Source organism: Lycorma delicatula, chromosome 4 (assembly GCF_047948215.1).
Source record: "Lycorma delicatula isolate Av1 chromosome 4, ASM4794821v1, whole genome shotgun sequence".
In the NCBI taxonomy this organism is placed as follows: Eukaryota; Metazoa; Arthropoda; class Insecta; order Hemiptera; family Fulgoridae; genus Lycorma; species Lycorma delicatula.
This window is the reverse complement of record NC_134458.1, coordinates 208,674,375-208,696,893: the sequence shown is the minus strand read 5'-3', so window position 1 is coordinate 208,696,893 and position 22,519 is coordinate 208,674,375.

Here is a 22,519-nt window from a genome sequence, read left to right as displayed (position 1 = left end):
TGGCCTGTGCGATCTCGTTTTTCATTATACAATTTAAAAAAAAGAAAAAGTGCATTAATGAAAATAACTTTTATTAAGCGCTGTAACATGACATAGCGAAAGACGAAAAAATAAAATGAAATATTTGCGCTAACACAGCTAATGTACCTGCAACAAAATGATCAGCAGGCGCCTCGTCTTATACAGTTGTTTATATCAGCGGTTATAAAATCTATCGATAAAACTTTACTTTTATGATAAATTCTCGCTCCAAAAATTAACGTAGCAGTTATTTTAAAAGATTATTTTTAATATTCCTTCACACATTTAATAAAAAAATCCCTTTCAGAACGCCGGAAGGCGAAGGTAGATTTCACCGGTACTAAGTAGGCGATAAAAAAGATTTCCATCTTAAAGTTAAGAAAAATTTCAAATTTACTCGATACAACAATAGTTACAGGTGAAAAAAATTTTCACATGTTTAACATACGACAAGCCCCATCTTCTTACAATTCCAGCGACATTTTGGTCATCCCTTGCCGTAAGGATAGACAAGGGATGAAATTTGGTAGACAAGGATAGACATTTGGATTTGGATGACAAGGGTAGACAAGGTATGACATTTTGGTCATCCCTTGTTTTAGGTAATGTTTAGAGGACTAACGACCACTTTAAACCGATTCGATACTGTGCCTATTAAAGGAGGTATGATTTCTTTTGTCTTAAAACCCCATTTCTTCCACCCCCTGAGCCAGTGGTTGGTGATATCAAAAACCTTTACTTCAATAAGTTTTAGACCCTTACCCATTCATTTAACCCCTTTACCCATTCATTTAGACCCTTACCCATTCGATATTTTACTTAATAAGAAAGTTATAGCGATATTTTGTTTTTTTCGAAAAAGCCCCCATTTCCGCCCCCATAGTACGATTTTGCCTATTAACGAACTCGACCGAGATTTTGGGTCGTTATATTTTATGTATCAATTTGAAAGTTACTGGCGCAAAATGACGCAGTTATCGTGTCCACAAGAAAGTGAAATATATATATATAAATGCATATATTAAATTTTGAACTGACGGTGGTTTTGGGATCTGGTGGATGTGAAAAGCAAAGATATGTCGAAATTTTCCGAAAGTCCAATCATGGTACCCTTGACAATAGGTAGCTTTCTTATGAATTCTACGTAAAACGGTTACTCTTAATCTTTAACAAATTTTTTTATTGGGCTTATCAAAATGCACGTACCAGTTTCTTTTATTGTAATAAAAATTTCTTGCTGAAATAACTACAATTTGAAAAACGGTTGATAAATGGAAAACCGTTGAAAAAACATTCAGAAATTAGTCAAGAAAGATGAAAAAGAATTAATTTTTATTAGGCAGTTAATAAAGGACATTTTTAATATTTTTCTTGTTTTACACCTTTCATTCGGTTAGTGTAAAGTTAAAAAAATAGTTGTAAAGAAATACAGTTTTCCTTATTTTCTGCAATAATCTAAAGAAATTTTTTTTTGGAAAATAAGATGAAAAGGTTAACAGAAATATAATTATCGAATAAATAAATACCACCCGCAATATTTTTTTACCATTATTATGAAGTGAATTTATTAAACTTTAGACTCAACAAGAATATTAGTATAATAGAAAGAATAAAGTCTATTTGCAGATTTGACGATAAAAGAAAATCGTTTACTTTTCCTAAATAAACTTGTGAACAGACGTAGATTTGCAAAGTTATTATATTAACCCATACAAGTAATTAATGAAGTAACTAAAAAAAAAATAATAATAATCAAACTAGATTACTTTATTGCGCAGATTTCTTAATAATAATAACCATAAACAATCATGTTAAACTGGAATTTTATAATGTTATATCGTGTAAAGTAATGTCTAGATAATTAATTTTCTATCTAAATTAAAAGCTGATTAACGTTGTTAAATTTGGGGGGAAAAAAAGTAGAATTAAGTATTAACTTTAATACGGATAGCCTATAGCTATTTAAACTAAAAAATATATAGCATTTAAACACATCGTGTAAGATTTAATTGCAATGTAATTTTTTTATTAAATTACATAGAACTAGTCGATCAAAACTACAACAGGAAATGTAGAATTAAAATGAAAGAAACCAGATTTTAAACCTGAAATAAACCAATTATAGCTTTAAAAAATCTTTTTTTTTTAAGTAATAATTTTAGAACTTCTAAAAAACTATATAATTATTATTATTTATATATTTTCTAATTTAATGATTCTATAAAAATGGAGAATTTTTACGTGTACAAAAAATTGTTAGTAAAATATGTTAAACGCCTGTCTTAAAGGGGCAGATTACATAATTATTCAAAGCTGGAAAAGCTGGAACGTTAATAATGCTAAATAGTAGAAACTTACGTCGAATTTTCGACAAAAAATGGTAACACTTACTAAAAACTTATTCACTGTTGTTATGTTGTTATAAAATATAAATCTTCAATCGGTAACGTAAATTAACATCCAAATTGATTAAGAAATAAGATTAAAACTTTCAGTTATAGATAAAGAAACGTTTTATATGTTTTTGAAAAGCTGAACGTTAAGAAAATAATTCGTAAACAAAATTTCAACGTTATAAAAATTGATAAAACACTACGTGTATGATTATGATAAAATAAAAAAAATTTATTTTAATTTTTCAGCATATCAGTACATTATCGAATTACTAACCAGCATCATACTATCTCCTCTCTTAGTCTTGCTGTAAGGAAACGGGATGTCAAGACAGGTTAGTTCCACCCACCGGGTTGGTCAAGTGGTAAATCAGCTGATTTGGAAGTCGAGAGTTCCAGCGTTCAAGTCCTAGTAAAGTCAACTTTTATTCGAATTTGAATATTACATCGTGGATACCGGTGTTCTTTCTTGGTCGGGTTTCAATTAACCACACATCTCAGGAACGGTCGAACTGAGACTGTACAAGACTACACTCATACATATAATCTTCATTCATCCTCTGAAGTGATACCTGAACGGTAATTCCGGAGGCTAAACAGGAAAAAGAAAAGACAGGTTAGTTTGGAAATTCTTACGCTTGGACCTCCGTTTCCGTCCCTGTAAGATAAAGGTTGTTCATGAACTGCGGCAAAATGATTTCATCAGACGACATAAGTTTGCAAAAACGATGTTGGAATCGCTGACAGACGACATCGTTTTGATCAGCGAGTGACGAGACCCGTTTCCATGTACCGGAAACGGTAAACGAACAGAATTTCCGGTACCGAGCACCCGAAAACCCGCAAAAACCTCTCCGCCGCCAAAGATTAACTGTTTGGTGTGGCTTATCTCGAACCTACATTATTGGGACTTATTTTTCATGAAAACAGACGAACAGAGTCTGTTAACAAAGAAGATCGCTATCTTTTCATGTTGCGCGATTATTTCCTGCCAGAATTAAGAAGACAATGCATTAACCTCAACGGAGTATGGTTTCAGCAAGATGGCGCTGCTTGCCGTACATCAAGAGCGACTATGGCTTTTCCTAGACGCCCGTTTTCATTGCGTGGGGATGTCGAGCGGCCTCTTCGGTCACCAGACCTGTCACCTTGTGAATATTTTCTATGGGGCTACCTAAAAACTCAAGTTTACGAAAACAAACCGTGTACTTTTGAAGCCTTTCTGATACCACAACGCGAAAAATTAAAACGGTTCCACGTCACGCTTAAAAGGAGTACGTACAATTTAACCGGCCGTCTACAAGAATGTCTCGACAAAAATAGACGCCACTAACTGATGTGATTTTTCGCAGCTCAGTATTTTTTCCTTATGTTTCGATATGTAATTTAAAACGACGGTGTAACATTAACGTATAATAACAATACATTCTGAAATTCATTCAAAAATAAGTATGCGAAAATCTTTTCAAAACCACCATACCTTGTTGCCGGACTCTGTACAATATATGATTCTGAATTTTCATATTTCTGCTCATTTGATTGTTCAGGTTCAATTAATGATATCTTTCCAAAGGTTAATTCATTTCCTGGTTTTCTAGTTAAACATTGTATGTACGTATTTAAAAACAAACCCGTAATATTTTTATCAATTGACAGTGATTATATGTAATATGAGGGTCATAAATTGGTGTTCTGCCCGATGGAAGGCCCCTTACGCCACCACTCCCTCCATTTCTGTCCCGAGCCTTTTCCTTCATCGCCTTGTAGTTTCCAGTTTTCACCTCATCTATTATAAGAACAATAATAGACCATAAGAACATAATAGAACCTCATCTATTATATATAAGAACAGTCGTTCTTGTTCCTTGCTTCCTTTCTTCCTTCTACTGACCCTTCCGATGCAGCAGTCAATATTTTACTTCCTCTAACCACATATCGTAACAGTTCCTTTTCTTTTGTGTACTCATTCTGACCCTGTAGGGGAAGACATCCGCCTTGTGAAAATCCCGATCGCCGCACCACCCCCTTCGTTCCTAGTCCTGATGGGCTTTACCGAAGACGTCTTTTAGATCCTCTAAATTTGATAACACAACACAGTCATCAGTTTCATCTCTGTTAGGATGCCACCGATACAAATGCCTTTGTGTACTACCCGCATAAGCGCTCCTTCTCCTTTAATCCTGTTCGTTTCTTCCTCGTTTCATCCGTCCATCTTATTTTCTTCAACCTTCCTCATACGCACATTTTAAAAGCTCAATTCAGTCCTTCACCCTCTTTCTCATCGTGCATGTTTCATTCCAAAATTATCATTTGGTTAACCTCTCCCTTAAATTTCAGTTCATACTTTTACTACATAGTAAATCCCTCTTCTTACTCCAGGCGGTCCAGGAAGCTCTTCAAGCGACTAAAACGTCAGAGATAAAGGTGCCGTCTGTACGCCCGGCGTATGGACATGCACAAAATGCGACGGTGGTGCTTCCTAAGCACGCTGCGGATCAGCTGGTGGCGGGAGGACGAATGAGAGTGGGCTGGCAGTCGTGTAGGGTGCTCCTGTGGGAGGACGGCCCTAAGTGTTTCCGATGGTTGGAAAGAGGGCACCTACCGACGGCATGCAAAGGGCCAGACCGCTCGAAGATGTGCTACAAATTGCGGAGCGGAGGGCCACTTCCGTCGCGACTGCAAGGAACAAGCCAAGTGTACCAAGTGTGGTGTTAACGGATACAGTTTCGGAGATGTGGCTTGTAGAACTAAGAAAACTACGCAGTGAAGCTCATCTATATGAACGCTAATAAGAGTGGGCTGACCCACGATCTCCTGTGGGAGGCAGCTCTAAATAAGGAGGCAGATATAATATTGACATCAGAGCCAAATGGAGGGGTGGTCAGGGACCGAGACTGGTTGGTAGACCCCAGAGAGGATGCAGCGCTCAACGACTTGTCGGGCAGGTATGCGCTATCTGACCAGCAGACGGAAGCAGGATTCGTTCGCACTAAGGTGGGGGAGATCCTCGTGTATTGTTGCTACATCTCCCCCAACTCGTCGTGGGATGACTTCACGGCGTTTCTGGACGCGTTGGATGTTCGGTGGATGGACCTACCTGCCCTGCTGATTGGCGACTTCGACGCCAAGCACGCTGGGGTGGGTGGAGGTGTCACGGATAAGCGAGGGGAGGCTCCTGCAGAGCTCACCTCCTCACTCAATCTGGTCAGCCTCAATGATGACACCCCTACCTGCTGGAGAGGAGAACGAGGGTCGGTCCTTGACCACGCATACGCATCAGAAACGGTGGCTTCACTTGTACAGGAGTGCGTAGTGTTGGCAGATGCCTTAGGGAGCGACCACAGGGGATTGTGGGTAGAGTTGAGTGGCCCACTTCCAGCCAGAAGTCAAGCGACGTGGTACGTTGACGGAGTACATCTCGAGGAGCTGAAGGGGAGGCTCACGAAAGTATTCAATGAGGATCGCAGGTGGGAACCTGAGGAGCTGGATGCAGCACTCCAGGAGGCCTGCCACCTTGAACTTCAAGAAGCAAGACGCCCCAAGAAGAAGGTTTATTGGTGGACCACTGAAGTCAGGGAAGTAATGGCGGACGTGCAACGGGCACGTTGCCGTCTACAGAGTAGGGTGCTGGATAGAAATGACGTGTAAGAGCTGACCCAACAGCTCCGAGAGTCTAGGAAAAAGCTGAGGCGAGAGATTTGGAGAGCGAAGAGTGAGTCGTGGAAGCGTCTCCTTGACCAGCTGCAAGAAGATCCTTGGGGACAAGCGTATAAGCTTGTCACCAAAAAGCTGGGAAGGAGACTGCCAGTCATCCCAGGAGAGCAAATCAACGGAATAGTGGAATCACTTTTCCCCAGACTACCGGCCGCCGAGTGGGAGACGACGCCAATAGGAGAGCCAAGGCGAATCTAGCTTCAGGAGCTGGAGGGGGCAGCGGCAGCGCTCAACCCCAAGAAAAGTTCGGGACCGGATAGAATTCCAGGGGAAGTGGCCAAGTTGGTGGTAGGGGCATTCCCGTGGACGGTGCTGGACTGTTTTAACCAGGCCTTCACGCGAGGTGCTTTCCCATCATGCTGGAAGAAGGCACGCTTGGTACTTCTACCCAAGCCGTGGAGGAATCCAGACCAGCCAGGATCTTACAAGATCTTACAGGATCTCTACAAGATGTATGAACGTGTCGTGTAAAGGCGGCTCTTGGAAGAGGTACAGGAGCAAGGGGGACTCTCCCCTCGTCAATTTGGATTCCGGAAGGGCATGTCAGCGGTCCACGCAATTCGTGAGGTAATGTACTCTGTCGACGCAGCAGCAAATGGTACGCGGCGGACAAGAGCGATTCCGGCCTTGATACTGTTGGATGTCCGGAATGCCTTCAACAGCCTGCCATGGGAGGTCATCGGGCAGGCGTTGAGGACGAAAGCAGTCTCCGGACAACTTCAAGCGATCATTAGTAACAACTTAAGTGACAGGGAAGTGTGCACGTTCACGGATACTGGCGAACGGGTGTTTCAGATGCGAGCGGGGGTCCCGCAAGGCTCGGTGCTGGGCCCTCTCTTGTGGAACATCACATATGATGGAGTTCATTGCCAGGCTTATCCGGAGAAGGTTGAAGTCTTCGGATTCGCCGACGACCTGACCTTACTGATCAAAGGAAGGGATGAGAGGCAGGTGGAGGCCAATGGAAACATTGCCTTGGCAATGGTGTACCATTGGATGGTGACTCACGGTCTGCAAATAGCACCAGCAAAGTCGGAGGCGCTGGTGCTTACAGGTCGACGCCAGCTAAGGGAGATGCGCTTCACCATCGATGGTGCAGAGATAAGCCAAGTCTCGAGGGCCAAACACCTCGGGGTCTGGATGGACAAGCGCCGTTCATTCGGACCTCATGTAGAGGAAGCAATAAAGAAGGCAGAACAACAGCTGAGGGCTATCTCGAGGCTGATGGCGAACACAGTAGGGCCACGAGAGAAACGTCGACGAGTCATAGCTGCAACCGTGACATCAGTCCTATTGTATGCGGCCCCTGCATGGAAAAGGGCAGTGGCGGTTCAGAAGTACAGGAGGAAGCTGGAGGCCACTCATAGGATGCTGCTTCTGGGGGTGACATGTGCCTACAGGACAGTCTCCTATGACGCGATCTGCGTCATTACGGGAACGCCGCCAATAGACCTATTGGTTGAGGAACGATGCTTGCGGTTTGAATGTGTAAACAAAGAGAATGCAAGGGCGCAGATCATGGCCATCTGGCAGCAACGGTGGGAGACGAGCCAGGTAGGACGGTGGAGTATGCGTCTGATTACGGACGTGAGTGCTTGGGTGGTACTTCACCATGCTACGGCATGGTGAAGTTGGATACTGCCTCACTCAACTACTTTCGGGCCATGGGAACTTTGATAGCTATCTGCATCGCTTCAAGAGGAGGAGAACGGCGGGTTGCAGGTACTGTGCGACAGCTGACACAGCCGAACACACCTGGTTCGACTGTGTCAGGTGGGAGAACGAGAGACGTCAGATTCTGGTGGCCTTAACACCAGATAATGTCGTCAGACACATGCTCCAGAGTGAGAATGGGTGGAGGGAGGTAGAGAGAGTGGCTCGTCTCGTACTAACAGTGAAGAAGCAGGAGGAACCCCCTTGACGTGCACACGGCCCTCGATGTCAAAAGAGGCGTCGTAATGTGTTTTGTTTTTGTAGTTGTTAATGTACTTCGCTAGGTTAGGAATTTATGATTGTATTATGTGTCTTTGCTCATGTTGTTGTTGGATTATGCTGCCGGATATACCGATGGACATGGAGTGGGGGGATATTGTGTGCGGTGCTCTACCGCTGACGGCGAAGGAGGCATGGCGCAACAAGTAATGAGGGGTCATGGGAATGCGTGGGTGATCGAGGACAGATACTAGTCCATCTGATGCGTGTAGGGGCCAGGGAGGCAGCCTCTATGCCTAGGGTGTTCGGGCCTACTCACGTGCAAGAGTGGGTGGGTCGGAGCTCCCCGATGATGGCATGGGGGACCCTCGAGGTGTACATGGGGGTAACTGTAAAGGGCAAAGGAAATGTATGTCTTGATCTGGTACAATAGGGACTGGAAGGGTGCTCTCCTGCGGAAAAAAGTTCTGATCACCGGAAGAGGTGATTAGTATGTTTTCGAGGAGGCACGAGAAACCCCGATGGGATGTCCGACTTCGGACGAGCTAGGGAGGGCAGACTGAGCTGCCATGAAACCCTGAGGCGACTGTGTTAAGCTTTTTAGCGTGGGCTGGTCGTCTTGGGGGAGTTTAAAAAAAAAAAAACTCCCTCTTCTTACTGAGGGCTTCCTTTGCCATATTTCCATATCCTTCCTTTTATTTCCGTTGCACACTTTCTGTCCTCTGTCACCATAGTCCCCAAAAATCTGTAATATTTTAATTTTTCTATTCTTCCTTAATTTTATCTTACCGCTTAATCCTCTTTGTTGTTTACTTGCATTACTTTAGTTTTTTATATATTTTTTTTCATTCCGTACTTTTTCATTTCTTCCTCCAAAGCTATTAACAACCTTTGAACCGCGTATGTGCATTCATATAGAATTACCACGTCATCAGCAAATCGTATGCATATCTTCAGCTTACCTTAGCAGCAAATCTTATTATCGTCCTCCTACACTAATTCTTTCTTCTCACATATTTCTTATCATAATATGGAGGTGCGGTTGAATAAAAATGTTTAAGTGAATTTATTTTTTCATTAATTTCTCTAATATTTTTTCAATCGATGATTAAAATTTACAAATTGCTATATTATTTTAATTTCAGTTTTAAAACCGAAAAAAAAAGAATTGTTTCGATGTAATACCTGGGGAAGGAGATATCAATTATTCTATTTTTTAAATAGCTTATCGTTAAAATAATTCTTATGAAATTTATTAGATGAAAACCAAGTTTTAACAAAATTAAATTTTCTAATTATTAAAAAAATCTTGTGTTATCAGTTGTTTAAATTCAAACTTAGAAATTATTTATTTATTCGTACCAAGCAAAGAGTTTAAAAGTGGTATTTTTTATAAAAAAATATTAACGTCACGTTTCTTGTGGTTGTTGAGTGTTAACAAAATATTTAAAAAAAAAACAGCTTTTAAGTTGATATAAAATTCAACCATTTTCGACGATGATTTTTTTAATCTCTTGTTTGTACGTTTTCCTTTATTACAATAAAATAATCAGAATTTTTTCATGCGGAAATTTTGTTTCGACGAGGTAAATCCCAGAAAAGTTACATCAGAATAAAGATTATTTATTTAGTAACAAACTTTTTTATTAATAGACTGGTTCAACAAATAAAATCAATTCAATTTTTTTAAAACATAAAATATTTATTGATATCAAACACGCTAAAATAAGCTCAATGGATGATTTAGTTTGTCTTTTTTTACTGCCGCTACATCATCCAAGACGTTTACCGTTTATGATTTTGATAAAATTGGAGAATTTTTTATACTAGCACTGAATTTTGAAAATTGACATCTGGAATAGCTAGATATCTATGAATATTTTGGTTATGCGCCATAATGCTTTTGTTACTGTTCTGAGAACTTTCGACTGAAACGCTAAATGATTTCGATGTATGAAGAAGCGCTTGATATTCTTCGTAACTAGTTCCTGAAGCGGTTTGGTTTGATAACAGATTTATAAATTAGAAGAATAGAGAACGATGAGAAGTTAAATTGTAGATTGTTCGTGGAAGCAATAGAAAATTATTTAAATTTTGGGTCGAGGTGTTTAGTATATTTGGATTATTATGTATGCATTACTCGTTACAGGCGCCTGACTAAATGAAATTCAATATATTTAGCAATATGTGTAAGAAAGGACGAAGGGATAAGCGTATGAGTAAGGAAAATAAAATACGTGTAAGAAATGAGAGACAAGATATTCTACATACGATTTCAAAAACAGAAAAAGTTACGACTCGGTAAGGAATAAAAGTAAATTTTAGGAAAATGAAATGTAACGAAGTTAAAAGTCAATAACTAAACCAATTTACTAACATTTTTTTCATTATTTGTTTTCCCGATATCGATGTAAGTGTGGAACAAATTAAATAAACATTTTAAAATAAATTTCAATGTAAACTTTCTAAATACACTATTTATATGACGCATTTTAAATATGGCACATTCTGATTTTAAAATACATACTGAGTAACAGGTTCCCGCTAATGTATTTGAATAATTCTTTTAGTATATAGTGAAAATACGTATTATAGCGATTAGAATATTATTAATTTTTTAACGATGTACGTAACAACGGTAAAAATGAAATAAGACGTGAATTTAATAAGCTACAATTAAAATGGTTTTAAAGGGTTTGGAGGAAACCACTACTCCAACGGGGATTAAACGTTAATTAATTTAGATAAACACTTATATTTTAATGAAATATACTTATGATATCTCTACTCCAACGTCATTTTGGTCTTCGTACTGGTTGATCGATATATCTAGTGAGCCTCCGTCGATGATTAGTCCGTAGGGTTTTCGATTTAGAGTATCGTTAAAATATATATACAGAATGATTCACCAAGAATGTAACAATCTTTCAGGACATATTCCAACGGTGAAAAAAAAAAGAAGGTTTATATAAGCATACGTTCGGAATCGCTTCGTTAACGAGTTTCGGCTGGCGAAAAATTTCGCCTTGATTTCTGCGCCTTCGGTAAAATTAATTCAGACTGTAATGCTTGAGACTTAAATAAAATGATAAATTTAGTGGTTTTGTATGAAATCTGATATAAAAGACTGAAAAACATCAGACACCGAAAATGTATTTTTAGTAATTTTCGGGAAATCTGGGGTAAAAAACCAAACACTGAGGTTTAAATACACCATTTTATGTTTCGAGTAAAATAACTTCGTTAGATCGGTAATAAACACGTAAACATTTTAAACAAAACTTATATAAAATTTGATTCTGAGAAGATGGTATGAATAAAGTACAGAAACTAAATACAAACGTAAGAATTTCGATTTTTTGTTTTTAATAAACTTCCAAATTTATCCCTTAATTAGAATCCCAAGAATTATAGTCTGGCTTAATTTGATCGAAGGCGCAGAAATCAGGGCGACATTTTTCGCCATGCGACACTAACCAAGCGTTTCAAACTTATTTTTACATGAACTTTATTTTTATTTTCACCGTTAGAACATATCCTGAATGTTATGACGTTCTTCGTGAATCGCTCGATAAAATTCGTCGTTTACGTCTGAATGTAATACAGTATTAGTAACACTGAAGAATCCATTATATATATTTTTTAATAATCCCGATCGGAACATTATATTTTAAATATAACAGATGATTTTGGAAAATAATTCGGGTATAAGGGTTTTTAAACCGTATTTCCAAAAGATTTTTTTTTAATTATAAACTGAAATTTTAAATAAAGTGGGAGTTTTCAGGACCTGGAAATCAAATAATATAACCGTTTACACCTGAATCGAAAGTTTCACTGATTTTGATTAATTCCGAGCCAACCGTTTATCGATGTTGTTCCTGAGATACTCGTATTTCGCAACCGGTTTGCGACAGAGCTATGCCGAATAGGAACACAAATTTTGATGTCGCTAGCGAAAACGACGCTTGTACAGTTTTATTACAGTTAATTAAAACGAAAAGAGTTTATTAAAATGAAAATTTATCAAGTTCTTCATCTGAAAATTAAAACATTCAGAAATAAAAAACAAGTAAAATGTAGTAATATAGAAAAAATACTTATTGATATTTGCTTGATTTGTAGATGCCACTTTGTCATCGTTTTTGTCTACCTTTTTTTACCCATCTGCCTCTTACTCGTACTTGTTAATTTATCATAAAACCAAAAAAAAAGCGTAACATTAGAGTAAAACTAAATGAAAAATGATGAAATTTATGAGAAACAAATACCATATAATAGAGTAAATAATAAATAAAATTGGACATTCTTCTTTCATTCATCTATTAATTTTTATTATAAAATTTAATTTAAAAAAAATGGATTTATATTATAAATATCCAAATAATTTATAAAAATAAATTTAAAAAAAAATTGTACAAATGTATTTACAGTATAATCGTATTCTAACTGAATTAGACTATTATTTTAAATTTTTAGCTGCATACTTAAATAACTCCAGTTATGTAAATACAGAACATTATATACGTATTTAAATACAGAATTTTAAATATGTAACAAATAAATAACAGAAATAGCATGTAAAATTATAATAAACTTAAAAATATAAATTCCAAAGTAATATGTAGAATAAAAAATTACAATTGCAATCAAAACTTAAATATTTAAATATGTATAAAAAATATCAATCACGCCACTAAAAACATAATTAATATATACAAAATAAAATAAAAATTTATATTTTATATAAAACTGAATAATTACTAATTAAATAATAAATGTTAAAAAAAATCGATTTATTTTTAACGAACTTACAATAACATTTACTATTAATAAAAAAAAATAATAGAAAATTAATAAAAAAAAAAGTGTTTGGTTCGTAGGGATACTCAAAATGAGTAAACCTTGATATCATGCTAAACAGTAAAGTTTATTAAAATATTACGTAATAATTAAATAAAACATAAACGGTGAATAATTTATTGCAATATATTATTGAACAAACTTCTTTACTATGCGTAATGAAAGAAAAGGATTTTTATTGGAGAATTATAACTTACGAACCGCTTGATAAAAAAGGATAAATGTTTTATTTCGCTTTAACCGCTGCAAAGTACTCAACACAATAAGCGAGCGAAACAAGCTGTTTTGTTGTAGAGCACTGTAAAAATATTGTTACCTAATAGAAGATGGAGATTTCCTAACAGTTACAACAGAAATTTTCCCTCCCTCACAACCTTATTCAATCCCGTTGTTAACTGTATACCAATTTTTGTCCTAACACGCGGTCACCTTCGGAAGACGTTGAACATTTTTTTCCCCTACATCCCCGAGCCGGACATCCAATTAAGTATACTCGGCTCGGGGACGTGTCCTTTCCGGATCTTTTAATTGCCTGCCTCTAATCTCCGACAGAAGAAACCAGGCCCGGCTATGCCGTTCCCAGCCCCCCCCCCCGGCACGGTGGTGACCGGGTCTCGGTCTTTCCTTTTGCCAGCCTCAAACCGTCGGTGCAGGAGCCGAAGCGTATCCGGGAATCCACACCGCCGGCTGGGTCTCGGTCTTTTCATTAATTCACACCTAACGGACCCCAGGAGTTCCCGCTCCATCACGGGAACCCACATACCAGGGCATGTGAGCCCTCAGGAACGGGGCTGTCCGCCCTGCCTTGCTATAAACTAAAACCCTCAGTATCCCAGTCGTCTTGCATCATCTTTTTTTATTCTGAGGACTGCTCTTGCAAATATTGCCAAATTATGCCAGTTTCCGGACGTAGCCGAGAGCTTCTCCGGTCGGGTATGCATCAGTCCTGCATTTATACGATGTTCCTCCCATCGTCTGCACACGAAAATAGTGTGTTCGGCATCGTCAACCGCATCGCAATAACAGCAGATGGGTGACTCTCTCCTCCCAAACCCATGCAAATATTGTTGAAACGCACCACGTCCCCACATGAGTTGCGTTGTGTGGTAATCTAATTCGCAATGAGAGCGGTCTAGCCAAGCATCTAGCCAAGGTCGTTGAACATAGCTCCTTTCAATTGAACGGTTGGATTTTTCATCGTTTCGGGGAATGTTCTCTCTCAATCTCTCTTCTCTCTCTATGTATATATATATATATATATATATATATATATATATATACCATGGTGTTCAATAATTAGAGAGACAAATGGCAACAACAGAAAATACTTTTTAATTGAGAGGAAAATTTTTTTTTTTCTTTTTCTAATTTTCAGTTTCATTTTGTTTTAAAACTATTTAATACACATAGAATGCACTAAAATTGTCTGACGTTCAAGTTGGTACCCCTGAAATAGAAAATATCTGTTTGAAAAAGATTTCCATTATTACAAGTCTTCTTTTATATTTCAAAATGTAGACTTCATTTGAAACGTGTACCGTCGAAAAGCATCGTGCTGTGATAAATTTTTATTTTCTGAAGGTAAAAAATCTGCCCAAAATTGATTTGCGGATGTTAAAATAGTTTGGTAGAAAATGTATTAACCCTTCAAATATTTTATGAATGGATAGAACAGTTTAAATCGATCCAAACAAGAGTCACTGATTTTCATCGTAGTGGAAGACGAGTGGAAGTACCTTACGCTTTCAAAAATCTCATTAATTATTTTATCTGCAAGGAAAGACGAAACAAAACTGGAAAACGGCTGAGATTTGTAGTGCGGGTATATAGATCGCCTATTATCGTTATCCATGATAAGCTGAATTAAAGAAAAATATGTTCAAGGTGGATATAACGACAGTCAACTCAAGTCTCTAAGACACTGAAATTCATGCTTGTGCGGGACTTGGAACAACGATTCTTAGCGGAATGTTTTATTAGATCGCATAATAACTCGTGATGCAACTTGCATTCAACATTTTGATCCGGAACTCAAACCTCAAAGAAAAGAATAGCAACGTTTAAATTCGCCTGCCAGGAAAAAATTCAACTGGTTAAAAGATGCTAACGGTGTATTGGGACTATAAAGGTCAACCCACCGGGTTGGTCTAGTGGTGAATGCGTCTTCCCAAATCAGCTGATTTGGAAGTCGAGAGTTCCAGCGTTCAAGTTCTAGTAAAGCCAGTTATTTTTTACACGGATTTGAATACTAGATCGTGGATACCGGTGTTCTTTGGTGGTTGGGTTTCAATTAACCACACATCTCAGGAACGGTCGAACTGAGACTATACAAGACTACACTTCATTTGCACTCATACACATCATCCTCATTCATCCTCTGAAGCATTATCTAAACGGTAATTACCAAAGGCTAAACAGAAACAGAAAGAAAGGGACTATAAAGGTCAAATTTATCGCGAGTATTTGTAAGGACAACAAAAATAAATAACTATTGTGAGACACGCTACAGCAATACGGATGAAACGTTCCGGTTCTCTCAAAAGGCGTAATTCTACTGCAAGATAACGCTTGCCCAAACCGCGAATAAAACAAGGGAAGTATTCAAAAATCGGATCGGGAGATGTCGCCACATTCACCTTACAATCCCGATGTTAGAAAATTAGATTTTTTGTTTTCTCGGTAATTTCAGAGTTTTCATACGGCACCGAATTCGGCAACAACGAGCAGAACAATCATGCGGTACAGAAAGAGCTTAGACATCGAGGCAAAGAATCAATAATAATTTGGAACTAAATGCTTACAAAAAAACGGGACAAGTGCCTAAGTGTAGCCGGGAATTATGTTGAAAAGTAGCATTTACTTGTTTTGAGCGTTACTTTCTGTCCTTCCTAGGAACAACACTAAAATTTGCAGCCGATCCGTTTCGGAGTATCTCCATTCTCAAAACTACTGTTAGCACTCCTATATTTGACGATGGAAGTACTCCGAATCGCGTCAACTAGGAATGATAGAGCGACAATTCTGTGAAGGGCAGAAAATAATGCTCAAATCAATTACGATAATCCTAGCGGAAATATAAAATATTGTGGAAAAAGATTTTTAGCGTTGATTTCATTATCAACGAATAAATAATAATTTTTCTTCACTCATTTACATCTTTAAAAATCGAACGACCCTCGTATGCAATTACTGCTTACATTCGTTTTAACTACTTAATTACATTAAAACAAATCAACAACCGAAAAATATTCCTTATTTTATATTAAAACAAAACTTTTTTAATTTTTTTATTCGATTTAAAAATTAGAAGATCGTATTTAATTTATTGTTTTAATTAATTTTGTATTTTATTTCATAGAACAAAAATTATTTTACGACATTTTATAGTAAAGCGGGTAAAGTATTGGATGAAGTATATCTATAAATTTCTTTAGGTTCAGACTTTCGGCGTATAATGGTCATTTTTAATAATTTAGACTACTATGTCGTATATTGTAATAAATTGTTAGAGCATCAATCACAATTTCTTTTATTTGGTTTCTACGCCCAGAAATTATAACTTTGACCTATGATCTCGCGCTCCGGTACAACTGATATTACGAAAGGTGCGGTAATGATATTACTAAAGCGTATTTTAATAATTAAGTACTAAAATTTTGCTACCTTCATTAAGAGTAAAAATATAAATTTTTTTAAAACTAATTATATTCAAACTGTCATTAATTATATTCAAATCAGTTGAATTATACAAAACAGTTTGAGACCGACAGATCTCCGTTTTTTAAGAATATTTAATATTTGTTTTTAACAAGGTTAAGAATTTTGAAATCGCAATACCAGGAAAATACGAGAAATAAACTAATAATTGCGTACTTTTTATTTATATAATTTATCGTAATTCCTAACGATTCTGTTTGAAATAATATTCAATTTTTCGCAAAAAGAAACAAGATTTAATATATAAAATAAAGCATTACTTTTTTTGAAAGGGGTTTGTAAGATACGATTCTTTTACGAACTTTTCTCTTTTAAGAAAATTTAAAAGATACAAGCAGTTTTTTACGCAGCGTACTGTAACAATGGTTATGTAATGTTAGTAAACGTTAATTTCATCTAAAATTAAAAATTCATAATTAAGACACGATGACGGATAAGATATTAACAATACTTCATCGAGAATCAGTAAATCGACAACATTTAAAATAAATTGATAATCCTTTTATTTTTTATGACAAATGTTAAAATAATTTTTAACAATTAATTAAATTTTTTTTTAATTATATTTCTACAAAAAGATAACAGATTTTATAAATCAAACATTACATAAGCAACATTAATATATTACGTAACATAATAATATTAAAATAAATTTATGATAATTAATTAAAAATGTAAATGAAAAAAAATCACATCTTGTTACAGCTAATAAATAAAATACCTGTGAATAAACAAAAGGTTTTGCATAAATAAACAATAAAATTTTATATATAAGTATAAAATCGATTTTCTGAGAATTAAATTCCCGACAAGTCTTGGTAATAAAATTTACGGATTTATTAACCACTTAACAAAGTTATTATATTTCAAATGTAAAAAAACGTGCTTCCTGTTGACGAATTTTTTATTTTACGTTGGATATCGTGAAAACTACGGGGACATACTGGTTTTTTTTTCTGAGATGACTGGCATCAGCTGCTTTGGTCATTTTGCCCTATGACAATGAAATTTGTAGCGTATGAAAAATTCCTTACTTGACCGGGATTCGAACCCAGGACCTCCGAATGAAAGGCCGTAGCTGGTAGTAGTTGGAAAACTGGTTTGAATTTATATATATATATATATATATATATATATATATATTTTATCAAAATCAATTCTTTTTTTGTTATTGTATCTGGCCATTTTTATGTTTTGAGTTTGATGAGCAATTTTTTAAGAAAAAAAAGTTTTTTTATCAACTGACGATGAGGGAAACCATCGAAAGCACTATTAAATGAGAACACAATAAGCATAAGATAGGGGGGATTGTTGAATTCAGTACTGTTGGTGGAAAATTCTGTTATACTTTTGTCTTGGATATATACTCGTGTGTATATATATATATATATATATTTATTTATTTTGTGTAATAAAAGTCAGTCATTGAGAAAGTAACAACAAAATTAAGATGAAAATAATTTATTTTAATTTATTATAAATAACAGTTTGAGTTAGAATTTTTCACACTTTACAAGTTATTAAAATAAACATAAACCCTTAAGTTATGGAGTCGATAATAATTTGTATGTAGAAATCAGGCAAAATTAAGTATGGTGTTATATATGGATGATAAAATATTAGCTACACATTTAAGAAAACGGTGAACATAGCAAAATAATTAAAAAAGTAAATGGCCTGGTAGCTCAAAACAGCTAAACAATTTCATATCGTGATGGTGAAAGAAAAAGAATCTTTTACATGTACTGATGGAGTAATCCCAAATTTTATGGATAACTATTATTCGGTAAATTATATTTGAAAGATGAAAAAATTGTCGACCAATTTAATAAAGGAAAAGTATCGGCTAGAAAGTAAAAATTACTGTTACAGTCAAATAACACCTCATGGAAAAATCAAATAGTAGATTTTTAGATCTACATTTGGAAATTATCAGTGATTTGTGGTGTTAATATATGGATGATGAATGGAAGGCTGCAATGGAAACAAATTATTATTGGAAACAATGTTGAGAGTCCATGCTGCGGTAAAAACATATTCTTTACAAAATATTACGATGTGACTGAAGAGATGCAAGATTAATAACAGCAATTAAATCCTAATTTGTTGCCTCAGTAGGCTTACAAAAGAGCCTAAATGAAACATAATAACATGAATTATCCTCAACATTTTGGTAACAAAAAGCGGGCTATATCACGGGTAAATAAGGATTTGAAGACAAAAATCAAATATACTCCTAAGTAGAATGCAGTCGTAGCAGTTCTAATCCCCCTTGTAAGATATAATGAAAGGTTCATCGCATCATTTTCTTTTTAATATAAACCAAAAATAAATCACTTAATTTATCGGCAATCTATCCTGATTAATTGCATGCTCTATGAGAATTTCACATCCTCATCCTTTTTTCCTTTGTTAGTTGTGATGCGAATTATGCCAGGATTGATTTGTCACACCGTGCTGGTACAGTAGCCACAAAGATATCCATATTTTTAATGCAGTTCTTAATTGGAAACAACTGTATCTGTAAGATTCCATTTTGTATCCAAAAGGTAACACAAAAAGTCAAAATTATGTCTGGTTGGTCTATCGGTTAAAGCTATGCAAATTTTATACCTGCTAAAATCTAATCTGGTTAAAATAAACTTATAACACTCGAAAAACATAATTACTGATAAAGAATTCTTGGAGTAAGATATTTTATTTTAATTACACTTACCGATAACAAATTGTAACTATCCAGTAATGACCTCATGAATGTCGATGACATATCTGACAAGAATTGATACTGATCTAGATTACATGATTCCATATGAATTTGATAGCCGATTCTATTATGAATTTGATCGTATTCTATTCTCAAACAGTTCTTGATGTAATCTAGAAAAAAACCAAATAAATATTTATAGACTCTATTTAATCAAAAGCATGAAGATAAGATACATAAATGGAAACTACCAACAAATCTTGATGTTAGAACCAAATTTAAATAAATAAAATGACGTTTATATAGAGCCTGATTAACCAATACACAAGAAGAAATGAAATTTCTGGGGCCTGTAATTTGTAGCCCTGGCCTCAGTACAGGAAAAAATTAAATAATATAAGAATGTAAAAAGAAATAAAATATAATTTTTTACAAACTAACAAACTTGAACTAGTGTCACTGGTGCATCCAAGGGGGATCGTGGGGGCCATGTTTCCCCTGGAGGTTAAGATTTTAAAATTATAAAAAATAAATAATACCTTTAAAATTAAAGAAAAATGCAAAAACAATGAATTTTATTTTTATTTTTAAAATTAAATAAAAGTATGACAAACACGGTGGTCCTTTTGTTTTTTCTAATGACGAAAAGGGAATTTCCCGATTACCCTTAAATTTTTGTTTGAAGTTGTCTACAACTTATTTTAATGGGGTCCCAAATTAAAATTTTATTTATGGCCCGGTAGAGACTTAATCTGGTTCTGAGTTGGTACTGATGTCGCTCAGCTCTAAGCTAAGCAGTCTTAGTGAAGAGGTTGAAAATTTAACTTTTCTTCACCAGCAATAAAATTTAAAATTATTATTACTATTATCATTTTTTATATTTAAAAATATAATAATAATAAAAAGATGTGTAATAACTTGTTAAACTAGTAAGAAGTAATAATAAAAATTTAAAAAAATCAGTAAAAACATGATAAATTTAAAAAATATAAATAATCATTAATTCTGGGTTATTTGGACAAAAAAGATTTCTTCTTAAATGTTTCATTACTTACACTCTACTTATATAATTCCTGAAATTCATAAATGGTTTTCTTCAAATATTTTGCTATACAGTTACTTCTAATATTTCTGATTAGATCATTATTTGATATGCTACAAGAAATTGCACGAATTAGAATTTTCATTTAATCCAATATACTTTAACCAAGGTTCATGAATTTAGGTTAAGCAGTTTTTGAGGTAAAAAATCCAAAAAGAGGCCAAAACACACAAACAAATTCATACTGAAAATTTAATCTTGATTTTAGTTTCCAATTTGTTTTGAGGGGATATAAAAATATTGAGAAATACAAAAATATAAAGGCATCAACTGAAAAAACTTTCCTTGTTTATATTTTAATTTAAGGAAACCAAATCATCTGCCTATTCAATTATCACGGTTGATGTTCTTAAAACTTTGGTATTTATATTGAAAAGGTAGAATAATGTGATTAAGTAATATTGTGTCATGTGAATTTTTTTTTTACAAATGATGAAAGAAGAAATTACAAAACTCAAACACATGGATATATTCAAAACTACTCTTCCCTTTTAGTTTTTTATTGTTTTCAGTAAAAATTTAAAAAAATATATACCCCCCATTTTTGGTTAGTTTGAAAAAAAGATTGGAAATCTTATTCACAATAACGAATAAAATTATGAATGACTGCCTGTTTAAAATTAGAGCGATCAAATTTTCTGCCCTTCTTGAAGGATTGGGTAATAAAAAAAATTAAAAAATTAGATCATTTTTATAGAATAGCTTACAATAAAATATTACAATATTCATTAACGAGTTTCTTTTTTTAAAAATAATAACTGTCACCCTTTCATCACAACATATAAATACCAAAAAACAAAACAGAGTTGAATGTGAGCTCAGAGAATCTATTAAACAGTGCATTTGATTTAATTATTTGGAAATACGTTCTTTATTATAAACGTACAACATAAAACCTACTAAGCTATTGATCTTCCTTTTTTCTTTAGAAAATACTCCATCAAACTTGAAGGTTGTACTCAAATTATGAAATTCTTTTTGGATTCATTTGTATGTTTTCAAGTCATTGCTGCCTATATCTCTTAACTTTGTCGTTGAGTGAAGGATATTCACTTACTGTCTGATATTTTTACTTCTACTTCTATCCAATAAAAATTAATCTAGCCAATGATTTAGAAATCTCATCTTAGAACTTCATAATCTTTATAGATGAGTGTTATTCAACATCAAAGTTCACATCTATAGAGAAAACTAGCAATCAGTATCGCCTTACAGAACTTCAAGATCATTTCTTAAAGTGTTTTTCATAAAAATATTAAGTAAATAAATAAGTAAATGATAAGTTTTTTCTTTTTCATGTTTAGCCTCTAGGAATTACCATTCAGGTATTACTTCAGCGGATAAATGAGGATGATATGTATGAGTGTAAATTCAGTGTAGTTTTGTACAGTCTTGAGATGTGTGGTTAATTGAAACCCAATCACCAAAGAACACCGGAATCCACGATCTAGTAATCAAATCCATATAAAAGTAACTGCCTTTACTAGAACTTCAATGCTGGAACTCTCGACTTCCAAATCAGCTGATTTGGAAAAAGGTGTTCACCACTAGACCAACCCAGTGGGTTGTAAATGCTAAGTTGTATTAATATAACATCTGCTTTTGCCAGATATTTTTTAGTAGCATAACAAAGTACTCATAGATGAACACCTCACATAGGATATAATTCAATCATGAAAATGACATAAATTATAATATTTAGCGCGGCTAAAATAAACACCCAAGTTACTATTGACTGATTACCAGTAACAGCAGTGAGGAGTGAAGTGGTTTCTTTTTGCCTTCTTCATGGATTCAAAAATATTGTTGTGTGGTGGTAACTTGCCAATCCATCTAAAATGCGGGTAATACTCAGCTTTATAATTTCACTCAGGATACCAATGGGAACAGCTTGTATAACAAACATTATTACTTTCAGAAAATGTAATTCTGATAAGTTCTGCCTTATTTTAGATGCTTATAATATTAGTTTATTAATTTAAAAATACAAACTATTGTAGCATCAATCGAACAAAATTTAATAATAAAATGGTTTTTAATTACTTAATTAAAAATATTTTCAGTTTTCTTTGG